This window comes from Patagioenas fasciata, chromosome 2 (assembly GCF_037038585.1).
Source record: "Patagioenas fasciata isolate bPatFas1 chromosome 2, bPatFas1.hap1, whole genome shotgun sequence".
In the NCBI taxonomy this organism is placed as follows: domain Eukaryota; kingdom Metazoa; phylum Chordata; class Aves; order Columbiformes; family Columbidae; genus Patagioenas; species Patagioenas fasciata.
Window position 1 is genome coordinate 47,226,878 of NC_092521.1, and position 19,601 is coordinate 47,246,478.

At 37.2% G+C, this 19,601-nt stretch overlaps 1 long non-coding RNA gene across 1 annotated transcript in view; it reads left to right on the plus strand.

Moving 5' to 3' along the window:
- The first annotated feature begins 5,007 nt into the window (after positions 1-5,007).
- LOC139827370 (uncharacterized) overlaps positions 5,008-19,601 on the plus strand; it is a 40,019-nt gene continuing 25,425 nt past the window's right edge. Inside the window, exon 1 of the long non-coding RNA XR_011737899.1 lies at positions 5,008-5,162. This is a non-coding gene — a long non-coding RNA (uncharacterized lncRNA). The remainder of the gene's footprint in view (positions 5,163-19,601) is intronic.

Consider the following 19,601-nt stretch of genomic DNA (forward strand, 5'->3'; position numbering starts at 1 on the left):
TACCAGGCCACAATCTGCTTTGCTCTCCCTTGTCCCTCCCTCCTCATGCAATCATTAATTGGAAAAACAATCCCTCAGAGAGTTTACTTCTCCCAGAAGGGAGTACACAAAATGGCAACAAGCATATCTGAGGAAGAGGAGGTTTTTTGTTTGCTTCCACCCCCTAAACTGGGTTCATCAGGAAGGCTGGAAACTCCAGCAGTAGGAGCATAAGATATATGGGTAAAGAGGAAAGGAGTAGAAAGGTCCCAAACCACTCCCAAAATTTGTAGTGTAAAATTTTAGTGCAGTTGAGGATAATAATAATAATACCCCCCCCAACCATATAATTTCTGTGAGAAAAAATATCATGCCCAGCCTATATATACCTTTTTGATACGCAGAAGGGAATACACATATTTTAAATACAAATTCTGTGTAATTTGCTTTCCAGGACAAAAAAGGAAACAAAGAGAGAAGACTACACTGGAATTTCCCTTTCTAGTCTGAAGGAATCTTTAGTTCATTTGACTTTATGCACCCAACTTGAGTAAACCAAATAGGAGCACAATCTCCTTGTGCAGTCAATGGAGAGGAAGTCACTTGTAGAAGATGAATCAGTGTCCAAGATCTCAATTACTCACTGGAGACGCTTATCTCCTCCCAAGTGACTACAGGGAACACAGGATGATGACATTTAGCAAGGCATCTAAGAGGGCTACAGTGGGTTTGCTTTCCATTTTTTCCATTCCTCTGAAGATACAGATACTTAGTCACTTACAGAAATTATTCTGCACAGTGTGACTACAGAAACAATGCTGTGTGACTTAAGTGAGCTGCATAGCAGGCCCAACTCTAAACTTTGTCTTTGGATGATTCAGTGAATTCTCCAGCAGCCTTTGCAGTGACCTTGCAGCATCATACTGCCATTTTAGCTACATTCAAAGTAAATATGTAAATTAATAAACTGCTTTTAACTCTTAAGTAATTTTTGCAATATAGACTGTTTACATATAGAATTAGCTGCAAATTGGTCACACAGTCATCTGTGGATCTTTGTGGATGCACAGCACAAAGCTAAAGCTGACTCCTAAGAGGAGAGAGGGATGATTCTGTGGTTAAGGGGTATGTGTGGCTCATTCCCTCTCCTGTTACTTTTCCTCTGTGACACTGGGTCAGGCATCTACTCACATTTTGGCTTCAGTGCTGAAACTATCCATTAAATGGAAAATACTGTCCTTTTCTAGGGTGGTTGTTATAAATCATACTGGACTCAAGCACCATCAGGGTGCAGTTTATCCAGGTGCAAGATTGATTGTTCACCCCTGAAAGTATTTTCAATGAAGGACCAAGATTTTTCTTGGTGAACTCATACTTTCAAGCAGCTTGTACAACTGCAGGGGCTCTTACTCCTTTGTAGCGTCTTTTATCTTTTACTTTGTCACTTTGTAGCTCTAATTCATCAAGCAGGACACACAAACTTCCTGAGATAAATGAATACTCCACATTCCATAAGGCTCATGGTTCACAGTCCTAGCAGTGCCTTAAACACATGGTAGTCTCAAAGCTTTGGCAGCTGGCTGGAAAAGAAGCCTCGAGGCTTATGCTCTGTTTAGATGTGTTACCAGTCCACTTCTGCATGGCTTGCCAAACAAGCTCCAGTGTCTATGTTGCAGCTGAATTTATTAGAGAAGGCAAAAGAAAATCTATCCTATTATCTGCAGATGACAAATTCAGCCAACAAGGAGGAATTCATGCCTCTTAAACTTGGAAATTAACTGTACAACCCACAGCAATGACAGCTGAACCTTTTTTTTTTTTTGGTGTAGAAACCTTATGTCAGTTGAAATATACTGATTTTCAGCATGCTTGGAAACATGGCCATGGGAAGGATGAATCACCTCTGAGAGCTGGCATAATTCAGACTGCTCCAACCAGTGTCAGCAGTACTCACTGAGCCTGAGGGACAGCTAAGCATCTCAAGTGAGGGGACAGGAGCCTGTACAGCAATTTTGCAGCGGTATGCAAGGCAAAGCAAGTTTGAGAGAGTTGCGCCTGCAATTCCTGCATGTCTGGTTGCCACAACTACATCTCTCATACAGTTATGCCAGTAGTCTGCACACACCCTAAAGATAAGCGGGTGACTGAGGGCACTGCATTGCACTGGAGTCCTCTGCTAGGGAGGTTATCTTGGCTAAGGGACTGTACACACTTGCATAGCAGACTTCTTCTGGGTTGTGTTGTGGTTTAATATGGTAAGAGTTAAAGCAATGTTTCCCTCTGTGAAATGCGATCCTGCTTTGCCTCCTTGTATGAGGAGTCCCACGAAGCCAGAGGAACAAGCTGAGCTTGTTGGTTACATGTATATCAGCCTTTGAGCTAAACTCTACCTTCAGTTACACTTGGAGTAAGACTTGCAATTCACTGAAACTTGCTGAGATGCTTAATTGCTGCTACAGAGGAAAGATGAACAGCTTTAGACCTTTTCACTCATTTCAGAGTTCCAAGAGCAATTTCCTAGTACAACAGCAAAGGGCCAAGAGAAACAAATCGTTATTACTGTGATCATTTACTCATCCTTGCTTTCTGAAGTCAAATCTCTTCAGAAAAATAAATATTTCTGACCATGTTTCTATAATAAGGCATTCGTTGTTCAGAACTGAGCTACATCTTCAAGTAACCCTGAAATGTTCTATTCAGAATTCTAGGGAAGCTTGCAAAGCATTTATCTGATTTACTGACCTTGTGCAAGCATGTCTTATTTTAATTTTTGTAAAAAAGACAGCAGAACTTTTCTGCAAGAAAGTGGTACCGCTTTTCTTCTAATCGGACAAATTAAAAAAAAACAAAGAAAAAAACAAGAAGACAGGCCTGCGAGGCAAAGGAGTCTGTGAAAATTCTGATTTTGCTTGTTTTCCCTAAAGCAAAGGATTTTAGTGTAATTTCTGAAATAAATGTTTGTAAAAAAAAAAATCACAGAGGAAGATACATTAGCAATAATTTTGGCTGAGAAGAGCAGAGGAAACCTGTGAAGCGAGAAACAACAGTTCATGTAGAAACTTAGTTTTAATAAGATCAAGTTTTGCCCTGCCGTGTTTTGAAACTATCTGGAAGAGCCTGTTGCCTTCCACAAAGAACAAACACAGCTAAAATTACTAACGCAATGACTTACTTAACAAACAGCTTAATACCTGCAGACTTTCTAACTGGGTGTGGAGGTGTAATATGCTCTTTTGGATCTTTCTGCTTGGACAGAAGCCAATGTAAACTCCCAAGCAAAGTCACCCTGATTTAAAAACGATTTTCTGAAGCTCTTGGTTCCCATGAAAGCCTGATATCTATTTAATATCCAGAGATTCAGATCCAATTGAAACACTTCATTTGGAGGCTTTCTCTGAGTAAAGTCCAAAAAAGCAGAAGCAGAAATGTGTTCTGGAACATACAAATCCCTATGCAGCACAACTTGGTCCTTCTATGTTCATAAAAATAAATATTTACAAATTGAAATTATCTGGTTTTAGGTATTAGATCATCAAGCATAGGTATGTGCATTAAAAAAGTTCTTTTTATGTGAAGGTTACATTGTACTTCTAATATTTTTGCACACTTGGTGTTGTTCATAATTATGATTGGAGAAAATGTCAGCGATGAATTCCAACCACTTCCACATTTTCATTAAAATATTGTGAATATTTTTTGGAAGCTCAGCAGATGCAATGGTAAGACTTTATACTTGTGACTAAGAGATCATGTATGTTTCTGTTTACCTTTTTATAAACAATCTTTGTTATCTTTAACCTGTGAATGCTGGAAAGGCTCCAAGGTTCTCCCTGTGCAATTGCACTGACTTCTGTTTCCCCAAATACGGATTCATTTCCACTCATCAAAATATGTGATATACTTTCATCTAGAATGTAAACCAGGAAAAATTTTACATTAATTTAAAAATGCAATGATTTAAATAAATCATTTCAAAGCTTTTAAGCAGCAGTTAATTAGATGACCTTTCCTACCGTTCAGCTATTATATAACTGAATGGTCTGTAAAGTATTTATGGCTTACCTAGTCATAGCCTGGGTGTAAGCTCAGGTTAGAAATCTGGAAAACAGAGAAAAAGAAGTGGAAGAAGGAATAGGGAACTGAGATTGTCACCTACTTTGTTTGACAGTGACCAGAGGTGAGTAGATACAGAGGCAAGACACAGACAAACTGGAGGAAGGGTGCACAGGAAGGTCTGTGTTCTAGACATGGACTCTGCTGTGTCTGGGCACAGCCCAGTTTATACACCCTTTTATGCTCAGGGCTGTTCTACAAGTTTATTTCAGAAAGAGAAGGAAGTTCTCATTCCCACTCAGTTTACCTTGTGCACTTTCTTTCTCCTTGTGATAATAATTTTTTATTCTGCAGATTATTCAGAATAGCAGATCAGTAACACTTGCCATTAGCTGAGCTAATACTAGTCAGCCATTCCAGTTTTCTTTGCAATACACTCCAACATGTTGTCTTCACGTCTTAGTCTACCAGCACATCTGGAGTACAAAAGTGGCCCAGGCGTAAACAAAACCACAGCTGTAACACTGACAATCATGCAGTCACACCAGAGATGAGCTAATTCTGCTTTGGCAGAGCTGGGGCCAGAGGCAATGCAGTGGATCTCTGACAGCTGCATTTTTGCCAGAGAGAACTGATAAAATTTTTTTTGGAGTGAAATTTAAAGAAGTTGCATCAGGAACTCCCCAACACAAATAACAGGCTGTCAGCACCAGTGTCATTTCATCTGTGCTAATATTGCAGAGGAGCATAGAATATTCAGTAGCAACTATCGTGACTTTACTGAGGTTATATATACATTATACAGAGCTGTTAGTGAAAGGTTTCCTGGCTTATCTCTTAACACAGGGAATGCTTGCTGTAGAAACTGAAAATAAAGAGGGTAAATTGCAATACTAAAACAAAGCAGGAAAAAAGCCTTTTGAAGTGTTGCCCTGTGGGGCTAGGTTAGACTAGTTTGGTCAGGTTTGAGAAGCATTAGAAGACAGGATCTGAAAATGCAGAGAATTACAGTTCTGACATGAGAGAAAAGGCATTTTACCCATCTCATCACTGAGAGATGTAAGACTGAGCAAGACAGAGGCAAACCCTCTAAAGAATTTTGAATGTGGAAAAAAACATGTGGCAAGCAGGTAAGCTAAGTATTCTTCATGCTATTTCAACATTTTTAAGGCATGTTTTCTCCTAAATGTTTTTCTAATTAAATTGTATGTGCTTTGTGGAGCTGGCTGGTTCCTGGGTGCCTCTGATAGAACAGCACGCTGGGAGAGGTGCAGGGAAGCCAGCCCACTCACAGCTGAATGAGACCCAAACACAAAACCTTAGTCTGGAGCTTTCTGCTTCAGGAACCTGACAAACAAAGGCCTCCAGTACAGTGGGGAGAGAGTCCTGTGGGACTGGAAAATGCACTCTGCATACTAGAAAACGGCTAGGAAGAACTAAGGGCTAGTTTGCAACATTTAGGTGTAGCCATTATTAAGGAATGATGCAAATTCTTTCTTCCAGGAGGAAGCACTGGGTAATGTGCCCACATGTTGCTTTACCCTTCTGTAGCTCTGCCACGCTGTAGGGGGTGGTTCACCCTGCTAACCCAAGTGTGAAAGGCTGGACTCGCTCTCTCTGAAAAGCCTGTTTTTCTGAGGAGATGGAGATGAAGTAACGCTTGTGTTCTTCTGGGAGTAGAATGAGATTCCCTCTGGCTGTCCCAAGGACTTTGCAAAATGACTTGTACCTCTTCTCTGCTTTTTCTGAGTTGAGTCTAGTTAAGTAAAAAGTTTATCCCATCATCTTTAAGCATAATTAAACTTTTCCTCTCCTGATTTCAGTATGATCTCAAGTGGCTAGTAACTGCAAAAAACAAAGAAAAAAAAAAGAAAAAACAACTTGTAAACAAACAGGGACTTCCTACGGTCTTCATTTCACATTATGAAGAGGGCTTTAAAGTGGACAGAAAAGACAGAAAATACATCTATGATGTGATTCCTTTTACGGTGCCTGTGTTATGTAAAAGGACCTTTGGGAAACAAAGAACCTGGCCAAAAATGTTCAAAATTAACCATTTCTGATATATAATGCTTGCAATAATTCATGAAGACCAGTAACATGAAATGCTAAAAGACATCTAAGGAAAAGGACGTTCTTTTTAAGTTTTACAGCTTAAGAGAAAAATATGGGAAATAGTGCAAACCTTGGACCAAATGCTAGCACAGAACTTACTCTCAGTTATACATGTTAAAATGTCATATGTGGCTCTACTGTTAAATTAACACTTATAACTGCATGGTCATGTCCTGGGTTTTTGCATGCATTGAAGGCTGTATATAATTTGGCCATGATGCTGCCACCTTCAGGAATTAAGCTTTATGTAAATTTAAGGTAAGTGTAGTTGTGAGATGAAATAACTCTAGCGGTAACCTAAGTTTAACTGATTTACCAGACATGTAAACAACCTTAGATCCACACTGGATTCCGTGTTCATCTGATGGATCATCTCTGACCTTAGCCTTCATCGTCTAAGGCTAAGAAATTCTTAGGCAATCCAAGGCTGGTTTAATTAGGGTGCCAAGGGTACAGGGGAAAGGATGTGTCATGTTAAGCAGATAATAAAAAGCTATATGAATGTGTAAATGAAAGTAAATCAACCCCCCTTTTAAATTACTCCCACTCTGTGGCTATGTTCCACTAGGTGGATGAGAAGGGTTAGATGTTCAAATATGCCTTAGAGGCACAGATTGTAGAAAAAAAAGGTGTGGAACTAAAATGAACAAAGATATTTTTTCCATCCCTTTGAACTGTTAGAGATTTTCAAATGAATCCTGTACAGCACTGGAATGAAAAGGGGATCTTCCAAAGTTTTAAATGCCATTCACATGAGAACAGTAACTATGGTAGACCTGTATTTAGTAGACTTTGATAGGATGTAAAATATACTGATTTCAGTCCTTGTTTTGGACAATTAAGAAGATATCTTCTAAGAATGTAAGCTAATCCGTTGGCTATTTTAAACTATGCCTTTCTCAGGCTCTTTTTATTAGATCTGTTCAACATACAAATGAATCTTACGAAAACACTCTTCATAATATCACAATGGTCAATACTCATTTATCTCACTTTTTGGTGTCTGCAGTGTAGATGTCTACATCTGAGCTAGTCACACAGGTAACCTCGAGTCACCTAGTCACCATCTGTAGTCAGTGGAGGTAAATACAATCAATGCCACATAGGGCAAAATTTATTTGACCAAATGTAGGCATTTAGTTTAGGATGAGACATATCCATCAACTATTGGTCAGATCTCTGCTGACTATAAAAAAACCTAAGGTCAGATGTTTGTGTTGATGTAGTAAACACTGATTTAGTCATGAGTCTCACACAATTCCCGACTAAATTCCAGGTATTGGTTATGATGCTTACCCTGGGTGTTTAGGAACAAAAGTTAAATGTTTCCTTTACTAATTTTCTTACATCCTCCTAACCTATCAGACCTGGTCTATGCTCCAAAAACAATTAGATACTTTTTAGTCAGCGAGCCTGGTTCTATGATTCATGTGCCTTTTGTAGGATGTAGATTCAACTTGGGTTTGTAAGGAAGTATTGTATGAATTCTTTCTCTGTCCTTTAAACTGTGTTTCAGCTGAAATAAAAAAATCACAGATATACATTTTCTTACTTAATTTTCGTATAAATTTGCTCAGAATTTGAAACTTTCCTTCCTAAAACGGAGCGTACAACATAAGAAAAGGCTTTCAGCTTATGAAAGGCTTTTTTCTCATGTCAGAAGTAGAATTCATACTTCCTTACTTCCACTTTTTAAAAATTTCATGTAGTGCAGTATCATGGCATTCATATATCATCATTTTAAAGTTGTCATAAGAGGAAAATATAAATATAATGAAAATTATTGGCATTTTTTGTTAGCCAGTCCCTATCTTATGCTGTCCATCTTTTCAGATAACATAGTAAACAGAAAGCTAATTATAGGAAGAAAAAACAACAACTCTGTAATATCCTTGTATACCCTACAGATTATATCTGCTTCTAGCATCTGATGATCTCAGTTTTATAATTATATATAGGTACCTAAAATAAGACTGTGCTTTGAACTGCTTGAAATGGAACATAAAAGAACTACACACTCCAAATACAGTATTAACTTGTCTTGCTATAATGTTGGAAGTTAGCAGGCAGATAAATTAATTATGGGGCAGAGGTTTTGTGTCTTGCCCAAGGCTACACCACAAACCCAAGAAAGTCCAATTTAACTTCTTGTTCAAGCCAGAGGGATTCTTTCTGGTGACTTCAACAGGAGTTGCCTTGGATCCAGAAAAGAAAGAGAGGATGCTATCAGGCATCCACTGATTTGTCTTGATAGGAACCTGAGACAGGTATGTTTTTGGAGAGTTACTTTCAACAGTAAAGGAAGAGCCTTGATATTGTGAATATATGGCTGCAGCCTCACCCTCAAATACCTCCCCTCCCTAATCTGAAACAAACAGGTCACAGTATAAGTTTTCAAATATTGCCCTTTCCTTTGTCATTTGACCACAACTTCTGTTGTGGCAGGATTACACCTTAGGTTTAACAGCATTGTTTTTCCTTCTGATGTGTGAATTTAAGAAAAAGGACTCTGATCAGCTGTAAACCCCATAGAATAACAAGAAGTTTCGATAGTACTTTCTAATAGGAAGAAATATTTTGTAGTTACAGGGCAATGTTTTTGTCTTCTTCAAAACCAAGAGATAATTTTGGTTGACTGAGTTTTCTAAGTCACTATATTTTATACAAGAATTTATGGAGAGAGAAATAAATTTAAAAAAAGATAGATGATGAGGCAATTCAGAAAAACTTCAATGACAAAAGTTATGTGCATTTTTATAAACACATTTGTTTTTCTGTTAGGAAACTGAAAGTTGTGCTAAATAGCTTGGATGTGCATTCGCTCATGGAATGTAGCCCTTTGGTTTCACAATTACATGCAATAATAATAATTTTACTATGGAAATGTCTGATTTCTATGTCTAATAGAAAATAAAAGAGCCCTGCAAGATGCTTTCCAATATAGTGGATTAGCTCAATAACAAAACTACATCATCCCAATATCATTACTGTATGCAATAACTAATATAACAAAGGTTTGGTGTAATGCCATCTACAGTCTATCATATTCAGGATAAAAATATTTATTTTCTTTAAGTTCTTTGCTTTTCCCTTTGCAAGAAAAGGAGTAATAATTTTCTTTGTAAATAAAAACATTGGAATGCAGAACGAAGGATTCTGTCAGGGGAAATTTCATTTTGTACATCAATTCCAGTTTAGAGTACAGATAGTTGCAGTCATAACTGAAATGTTTGCTTTATTTGAAATGTGGAGTAATATTAATTCTTGAATCCACTAAACACAAACATAACCAGACTAACCCCAGTTGTGTTTCTCACATTTTTGTTTTCTGGCTACAATCCGTCTCTCAGAAAGCTAACAAAATGCAATCAGAATCTATATAAATCAGCAAGTATGTTTGGTTAGTTAAAACAACCCAACATTTACAAAGTGATATCACAGGTAAGTGAAACGGTACTTTAAGTTTATGGACCTCAGAAAGCTTGTGGATGAGCTGCAGTTTAACAAGCATCTGATAACAGAGGAATGTGAGGCCTGGTTTTGAGCCTTTAAAAAGGTGAGTGATGAGTTCACAAAATAACAAATGAGCCTTTCTCTTTCTAGTAGGGAGAAAACAAGTTATTATGAACAGGCAATCTGAAGATAGGCAGAAATGAGACAGGCAGTTAATACTGAAATCAGCCAGTCCAAATACAGAGGAACTTAAAATCTCTTTTTCATGTGCATTTCAGATCAGTTTTCAGATATATAAAGGTATGAACTGAGTGTAAATCTACCAAATAGTAAAATGCATCTTTTTTTCTGGAGAGATGAATGTACTGTTATGAGTTTAGATGCTGAAGTCCAGGGCCCAACAGTTCCTGTCTTTTAATCTCTCCCTTGACAGTGATTAATTCTGCAATCAGAGAAGTATGGCAAGACACACCATTTGCCAGGATCTGTGTTTCCCCCTGAAAACCAAATGAGCCATACAACAGCATTTAAAATGCCACTGTGAGTGCTCAAGTAGTCAATGGTTCTGCAGTGCTTTAGGCTTCCCCAAAAAGAGACTTGAAAGTTACAGTATCTTATAAGTAGTAGAGAACTTCACTATTTGGCAGTTATGAAATCCTTGAGGGCCTTCACATAGATCCTGTTCAAGGCTGTTTAGAAATATATGCTTGATTTATGGAGTGGGAGTGGCTGAGCAATGCACAAAGGTGGGGAAAGAGAGTAGCAGTAGGAGTCTGTTCCTGTGTCAAGAGGGGCCAGTGGTGCTCTCACAGAGTTATACTGCTCCAGGAGTTAGGGAGGGATGGGAGAGATGGTCCAGGAGGGTAAAGGTAAGGAAAAAAAAGCTAGACAGGCACATTGCCCATGTTGAGGGGCTGGGAGATGCTCATAAATAGCACAGAAAACGGTCTTCCTCTGTTTTGCCTCAGACCACCTTACCTCTGCATAGAGATCCTCTCACAGATGCTCCCACAGTTTCACTTTTCTTAAAACTATCTCCCTCCTCTTCTACTTTCTTCTTCCTGCAGCAGCTTTGAAGAAGTTATGATGCCTCCTCTGGATCTACTCTTCTTTGGAGTAAGCAATACAAGTTCTTTCAAGCTGTTACCAGGCCAAGTTTCTCAGGCCTTTGATCAACCTTGTAGCTCTCTTGTACGCATTTTACAAATGACCCAAATGAAATAAGCCCCCTTATTAGGAGGTCAGCAAGTTGGGTTGTATGCCTTACAAACAGTGCTTCTGTTTATATATCAAGGTTAGCAGGACAATAATAATTTTATTGTTCCTGTGGGTTGTTTTTCTGCAGTAGTTGAAAACCTTAGATCCAGTTCAGCTTGTGATCCTCAAAAAAGTTAGAGTCAATTTTGCATACTTGTTTCTTACTTAGCCATTCTCCATCTCATATTTGTGAAGCTAAATATTTTTAGGCAGAAGCAGTATATTTTTGACATAACTCACACGTGGAATTATTTCTTCCTTGGAAATTAAAAAAAACCTGCAAGTATCGCTGAGTAACATTAAAGCCAAACTTACTGGTGTTACACTGAATAGAATTTGTTCCCATGGATACAAGATTTTGAGTGATAAAATTGAATGTGTATTTTGTGTTTGCATGCGTAGATGTGATTTGAATTGAGCATTTGAGTATGTGGAAATCATGTTGATAAGTCACTACAAGCATTTGTACATCAACATGCATGTTGCAGCTGGGTTTTCATAGCATTCCACTAACACAGATCAGAGCATTCCTTGGTCTTTTCAGTACCGATCAGTTTTGTTAAGGAGTAGAAGACGTCTGCATATATATGGAAAAAAATAAAAGGAAAAGAAAACCTAAGCTGGGAAGAACCCTTTTAGATTTTATGGTTTTCTGAAGGTGGAATACATTTGTTGTTTAACATTGATTTACAGAATATTGTTTTCATCTTGCTTTTTGCAAAAAGAGAGATAAGTTAGGGTGGGCAAAACTGGCTGGAGGTAGATTTTGTTTGCTAGATGATTCCTCCTCCATTTCATTTAACTGCACAAAGGACAACTGGGTGTTTCAGATCTGAGTCTGATTTTGTATGATCTTTGAGGGAACAGTTACCATGAAAGTGATAAAAACACTAGGAAAACACAAACAGTAAAAAGGACAAGTTGTCTTCTTCAGGTTTTATGCAGTTTGATATGGTGTAAATATGGTAAATAGTTAAGAAATATATCAGTGAGCTCTGCAGAACTTCAGAGATTGTGCAGAACCTTACAGCACACAGGCTTTAGACAAAGAACAAGAAACCACCTGTTGCTTAGCTTTGTCTGGATAACACAGTCCAAGTAAACACAAGAAAAATAGTCTTGACAAGTTACTCTCTACTTAATTGGCATGAAATTCAATAAGTTTCATCATGCATACTAATATTTTTGAAGAATAGTGAGTAGGCTTGTTTCTCAGTTTACTTTGTTACAATAAATGCTTTCAAGAGCTGTTTCAAAAACCAAAAATCAACAGTATTATACAAATAGAAAAAGGAAAAATCGATTAGGAAACAGTCCACTGTGCTTTCTGTTGTTCACAGAAGTGCCATTAAGTAGTTATTCTCTATTACTCTCTACTACATCTTTCCTTGTACAGTCATTTATAAAGTGAGAAGTAGCAATTATATATTTCATGTTACAAGTGTTTATAACTGTAATTATTTTCTGCACACTTTCCACAGGGAAAAATAATTACCTAGGCTAGAATGCTTGACTCTGAAGGTTATTTTGACTGAGTAAGGACTATAACATTTGAGTGTCAATCAAAATATTTTGGATGACTCCAAAGGGAGTTAAATTGTTCTGGAGACAACTTCCTTTTTGTTCTTCAAAGCATTTCCTGTCTGAAAGACTCCTGTGGCCAATGACATACAACATGATCATGTTTATAAAGTAGGTGTGAATGACAATGTGCCTGGTTGGCTCAAAATTGTTCGTAATGCACTACGCTGACTAACGATACTAAAAGTAAGGACAAAAATAGCTAATACTTCTCATATAAAATGTGCTACTAGATGTAATTAACTCTTTACTAAGAGTAACTTATTGGATGGAAAGAAACTGTCTTTGTTGTCTGTAGTTAAATGAAATTTTGAATTTATTATACACTTTAACATTTTAACAGTTTGTTATCTGCTAAAACAATGTTCAAAGCTGCACTACAGGAGGTTTAGATCCGACCTTAGGAAGCATTTCTTTACTGAATGGGTGGTCAGACATTAAACAGGCTTCCCAGAGAGGTGGTCGGTACCCCAAGACTATCAGTGTTTAAGAGGGATTTGGATGTCCTTAACAACATGTTTTAAATTTTGGTCAGCCCTGGAGTGGTCGGACGGTTGGACTAAATGATCACTGTAGCTCCCTTCCAAATTAAATAGTCTATTATGCTATCCTATTTTATTCTATAAGTCATCCCTTGAGAAGCTTCTTCTTTAATCATGTTTGTGTCATCATGCTTTTTTGGCTTCATTTACAGATAATGTGCTGTCACACTTGGAGAAAAATCTTTTATTTATTAATATGACTGGAACTGAAAGAGAGAGCACCTTGAGCCTCAGAACTGCCCCAGGAGGCTCAGAAACAACTGTGCTTAAGAACTGACAAAAAGTAATCAAACAACAGATAAGGACTGGAATACCTTTGGGTGATAACTGGACAAACACTATAATCAATCTTTCACAAACTTGTTTATCTTTTCAATACCTGGAGGGAAGAATTATTAAAAAATAAAACAAACTGATGGATTTCCTGCAGTAAGTGCTGGCTCAATTCATTATTTTCAAGTTTGTGTACAAAAACTTTGTCCGCTAATCTCTCATGCAAGGAAAAATTGTTTTGAAATGGTACTATAATTCTGAAATGTCTACTCTAAATGATCAAATGTGAGTATTAACTGTACCATAAAACAGTGTATAAAGCAGTGAAAAAGCTGCAAGAAGGGCTATAACTGTGAGCTTGTTTTTATATTCATTACCTATTTAGCAACTGAATGAGACAAAATTATTTCATCAGGTGTTTTCATTACTGACAATAAATTTAAGTTACATACCATTTGCTTTGAAGGAAGAAAAGCACAGAGAATTTTATAGACTTCCATATCAGATATATTGAGAAAAAAAACACACTTACGAAAAATACACACAATCCAAAATGCTGTAAAAAAGTTACTATAATATAAATTTTGCACTTGTAGAAACACTGAGTTTTCATTTGCTGGTTGAAGGAATATGATCATTTTGTTATTTGTATTACTTATTCTTTCAAAAATAACTACATGCTTTGCTTATTATTTCTGTGAACTTCAGTTTTTACTGGAGCCGGTGTCACACTGACAAGGGAAGCACCCTGCCACCTCAGAGTGTTTTGCTGAGTGCTCTGTTTTTTCTCAGCTCTCACTCCAGCGTGAGAGTACCCTGTGCACATCTGATGTAGAGCTCTAGTCCTCCTGGGACTAAGCAACAGCTTAGGTGGCAGAGTAGCTAACGTGACCTGAGCCCTGCTCAGGCACCTCAGGTGGGCTGGGACAAGCCCAGCATTGCCAGCAGCTGGCCACAGATCCATGTGCTTCCCTAGAGAAAACGTGGGGATTGAGTCTATGCTGAAGGAATGGGGTGGGAGGGGTGTCAGTAAATATTCTACTCAGCTTATCAGTCCTAAATAGCCCAATAAAATGTGATTAAGGACAAAGACCTTTGTTTGTCTGACTTCATAGAAGTACTTTCAGAAGAAATTATTCCTCTTCATGAAAAAAAAAAAAAGCTTAGAAATACTTCTGGAATAAATAATTGTTGCCCACTAATCAAAGCAGGTTTTGTTTCTTGTTGGGTTTTTTTAATGTATTTTTTATTGTTGTTGCTGTTGTTTTTTGTTTGTTTTTTTTTTTGTTTCAAATGGGCATGTAATTACCAATACAGAAAGCCTTTAACTTATAATAATATTTGGGATTTTTATATTTATTCATACATGTATTGCATGTATGTTGCATATGTGTTGTACATACGCATACAAAATCCATACGGAAAAGACACATTTTCAAACAAATAAAAAACCTATTCCTTATTTTAACTAAGGTGACCAATGCACTGTATTTACTGTCTGAAGGTGATAACCACATATCAAAACAAAACATTGCAAGATCCTAAAATATTTTACCTGTCAAGCTTGAATTGTTTTTAGCACCACAGAGGTGAAACGACATCCTCCTGTGAGTGCTGCAACCATCAGCACAGCCTGGAAATGAGCTCTGCTGGCTTCTTTAAAGAGGTGATCACAGCATTAAGCAAAAGAGACTATGTAAAGCAGAGCCACCAAGCGTGGCCTAGCTAACCACAGCAAGTCAGGTACGATCTCGCCTTTCTGAAGTGAATCCTATTTCAGACTCTTAACAAACAAACTAGCTGGGACAAAGTAACAGTTTAACTTGTATAGCTAGTTCTGTTTTATTTAAAGTCTGCACTGAAGCTTGAAAGTTTAATTTTCTTTTCCTGTATTTTCTCACTCCTGTTATGCTCTCTAGTTTTCCACCAGTTCTATAATTACAAGCACCTGATTCTAAAATAAGTGCTGGGATATTCTACAAGGATAACACTGGAGTTGTCTGGCCCATGCTTCTGCTCCTGGTTGCCGTCCCACAGCTTGTCACAGAGGTGGATGTTAACCAGTTCCTCAAGCACGGCAGTTCACAGCCTGGAGCATTAATGTCAGTCAAAGTGGATATTGGTCAATGCGCTTGACCATGAATTACAGCAGCTGAATGCTGGTCCCATCCTGCTGACTCTGTGAGAAATCAGAGGGGGGAAGAAATTCTTACACTTTCTGTTATGTCATTCCTTACAGATTACATTGGTTTCTCATCTTTTCCCCCTTTCATTTTTTGCTGATGGGCACCATCATTCTCAAACCTGTAACTAAGCAGGAATTGTGTTTTGTCCAGGGCTTGTGCTGGAATGTGTGTCATACTAACACAGAATTTTATAGGCTGGGTATAATAAAACAGTGCAAATGAGGGAGAAAGAACAAAAAATAAATAATGGTTGTTTGAGCATGCAAGTGAAAAGTTCATGCTGGAGTCACTGCTTTTAAAAAGCATACTTGAGAAACAGGGAATCACACTGCACCCACAGCAGGGACAGGAGATGAAAAAAGGAGCTGTGCAGTGTGAGTGGAAATAAGGCTAATGAGGAGATGGGTAGCATGCTGCCTCTGAGCTATATGCTGGACAAGTCACTTGGTCCTCCAGTTCTGCTGCCACCAACCCTATTAGCAAGTTTTAGAGTGCCAGAATACATGAATCCTGAACTAAAACACAAACTTAAGTGGATTTTAGCCTGTAACATATTCCCAAAAGCATTTTGTGTGGGTCTTAAAAAGAAACCACACACTGAACACGTTGCTTGGTATCTCAGCATGAGAGACAGCGTGTAGCCAAGCAAAACCACAGTCTCCTACTTTTCAAGTCTCTCAAAAATTTTATTGCCCATTAAGTATTCGTTTTCTCAGCCTGAAGTTGAAACCACAGCACTGTAAACATTGTTAACAAACGCTATTTGAGGTTTTGACTGAAACCTCACTCAGATGCAAGATTCGTGGGACTTTCTCAGAGACTCAGCCGTGAGTCTGAGCACAAAAACAAGCCCGGGTGATGACAGAGCGCAAGTATCATGCCGCTGGGGCAGAAAAGCTGGGCAGGCTTTTCCCTTGCAGAGGGAGGTGTGGAGTGTCCCCCACCAAAGGTGTTGCCCTGGCTGCATTTCACTTCTCCTGGGCAAGTCCCATGTCTGGGACTCTGTGTGGTGGAGCCACCATTGCTGAGCAGAGGGTGCAAGAAGAAGGATTCAAAGCTTTTTTTTTTTTTTTTTTAGTTTGAAAACAAGAAAATTGTATTTCAGAGCCTCGTGGCATCCATAGGATCAGAAAATCACTTTATTTTATTTTTTTTTCCTTAGAAATGTGTTGCTTATCTTCTTTTTTTTTTGTGATACAAATGGATGAAATAATTGAATTAATTTTAAAATTAATTATCTGTTAAATCAAGGTGAAATTTGATGTGTAAAAGCAGCTTTTTTTTTTAGTTCCTTTTAGACATTTAGTCCAAGCTGACTACAGAATTCCCTAGAATTTACATTAGTAAATAAACCATGTTCTGTTTCTGTTACAGCTGGGTAAAAGCTTAAGTGGAGAAAATGAAATACATATTCATGAATTATATCTGGAAATAGAAGAATATACCACTTTTTATTTGTATATGAGGAAACATATTTTTGTATTTTTATCACATACATTATAATCTGGTCATTACAAAATGTTCCGCAAGTGTCTCTAAAAGGCTGTTTCTACGTACTTATAAAGCACTTATTTCATTAAAACTCCTGTATAATATAGAAAGGGAGGGATATTTATTATTCTAAATTAACCCAGCTCATAAACATTCTATTTTAAAAATAGTTTAATTAAGCAAAATGTCAGAATGTGTAAAAAATGTTGATCTTTAATATGTCAATATTAAAACCAAAATTAAATTAAAGTGCCTTCATCTTGAATTTCTCTTTGGTTGTGTAAATTAGCCCGACTTGTAAAAGTTATGAAAGAATTATAGTTCACAGATACTTTCCTGATGATCTATCCACTAATCGGATGGTTACTTTTTAGTGGTATCAATAGCATTAGTTCAGTAAATGTGAATATTCATGTAAGGACTGTGACTGAAGCAAGTTCAACAGCCCCGCCAAGTTAGCAGTTACAACACTGTGTTGGGCCTGTTTTATTAACAAAATACACAATGGTGTGGTGAACTTCTTAGGTCAGTGGGTAAGGAGACTAAGTTTCAAACAATTTTAAATGAGAATAATTATTCTAATCATCCTAGCACTTTAATACATAGTTGCACAGTTGAAATACCTTTTTTTTTTTTTTTTCTTTTAAATCAGAAGCAGTTACTGCTGCACAGGGTGAAAGAAGCGAAGTCTCTTATTCTTGACAGTTTTCATAGCAACATGGGCATTTCCCAAGTGTATGTCCAGAACTTAATGATAGAAGGGATCTACAATATTAAGAATGAGGGTAGAAAGTGTGTTTGAATTTTTCTAAATTACACAGTCACAAATTCACTCATTTGGGATATTACATTGATATAAACAAGGGAAAAATGTGGCTAACAATATTCAAAATGGCAAACAAATAACCAATTAATGCTATGTTATTATAATTCTCACTGCATGTATGAGATAGAGAAGTTCAGGGGTTTGTGCAAGGCCACAGGTAGAGCTGGAAATGCATCAAGGATTAAAATGGAGGACAAAATTATTATCATTCAGTTCACACTTCTTGTAGATTGTCCAGTAAAGACTGTATGCAGCTAAATCAGATAAGTGAGACTATTTGACCCTTGCTCTTATTTAATAAAACCTGTCTAAAAAAATCAGTATTATGTGTAAAAAAAAAAGAAACATAGACATTGTGAAAAATAAATGTATTCCATTCTACAGTATTTAGCAAGTTTTCTCACTAAATAGGTCAGGTAAAGATTCTGCCGTGTCAGCACACTGATTGTTGTACGTATTGTTCTGATGTCATCAAGAAAGAATGTGTCATTGAGTTTCATCTTTTACATGAAAGGAAGACAGAAAAAATAACAAATCCTAAAAGTGATTAAACCACACCAAAATGAACAATGGAGCAACATAATTGAATGGTGAGCCATAACATTCATTTTTACCCTTTATATATATATATATATATATATGAGAGAGATGTATACCTGTTCACATACATACACACATATATTTGTTGCAGTATGTATGCAAGACTAAAGATTTTATCGCCTGCAACATCAGGATAATGTATAAACTCTATAATGGAGTTCTAGCTGTATAAAGACAGATCAAAGATTCAACCCAGGTGTGTCTCTGGAGTTTCATTGCTCAAGGCTAATTATTCACAAAAAGTCCCCACCCTAGAGAGTTGTCTGGCAGGTTTATCTTTTGGCTGGTAGACATTTTAGAGAAGACACTACCTAAGCTCAGCTATTTTGTATGACACACTACACCATCCAAAACAATTGCACAGATTTTATGAGATATTTGACCAACTGGAGATTACACGTGAATGTAGTTTTTCTCTCCCAGAAGCAGACAGGAGTTTCCAAAACCTTGAGCTCATGCTTGAGCTCTAATTAAAACCAATTTCAGCAAACAGACGAAAGAACAATACTGTAAAGACTGCTGAAACTTCTAACTTCATAAAAAGCAAACCTACTGAAAACATTTATTCTGAAAATGACCCAAAAAAGTCAAAAATTGCACTGCATGCAACAAAACAACTCATCTAAGAATGCATCAATTATGATCATCATTTAAAAAAATCACTTTTAGAGACCTTTTTTAAGGACAACCTCTACCTTTATTTGTTTATGAGTCATGAGCTGGAATCAGGACTGCTCCAGTACATCTCCAAAAAAAAGGGCAAAAGATTTATTGCAATCAACTGTCCTTGTCATAGCTACAAGGAGGATTAGCAAAGAAAAACAACAGCACTTTATAGAGACAATAACTCTGTCCTGGGCATCAAGTTACAGCTAAAGAAGCAGAGACAATCCTGTTTCTTGCTGCAGTGCTCTGTTCAGCGTTTTCTTCCAGATTTCTTTTTAAAGGTAGAGTTGAACTACTCAGAAGCCTCACTCAATTATTTGAGCAAGAACTCTTTAGAGTACCTTATTTCTTGGTAGCAGCAGCCCATTTATTAAAACAATTTCTAATATTTTGTTTAAACAAATTATTTTTTCCTAGCAATTGAAATTGTGGGTTTATTGGTTCTGCCTGCCTCTACCCTCATCTGAAATTTTTTTTTTTTTTTCTCCTCTCTGCCCTGGTATTTCTATATCTACCTGTAAGAAATGTCTTGATAGTACTGAAAAGTAACAGCGTCTGTCACTTAGAGAGTTTTCAAGA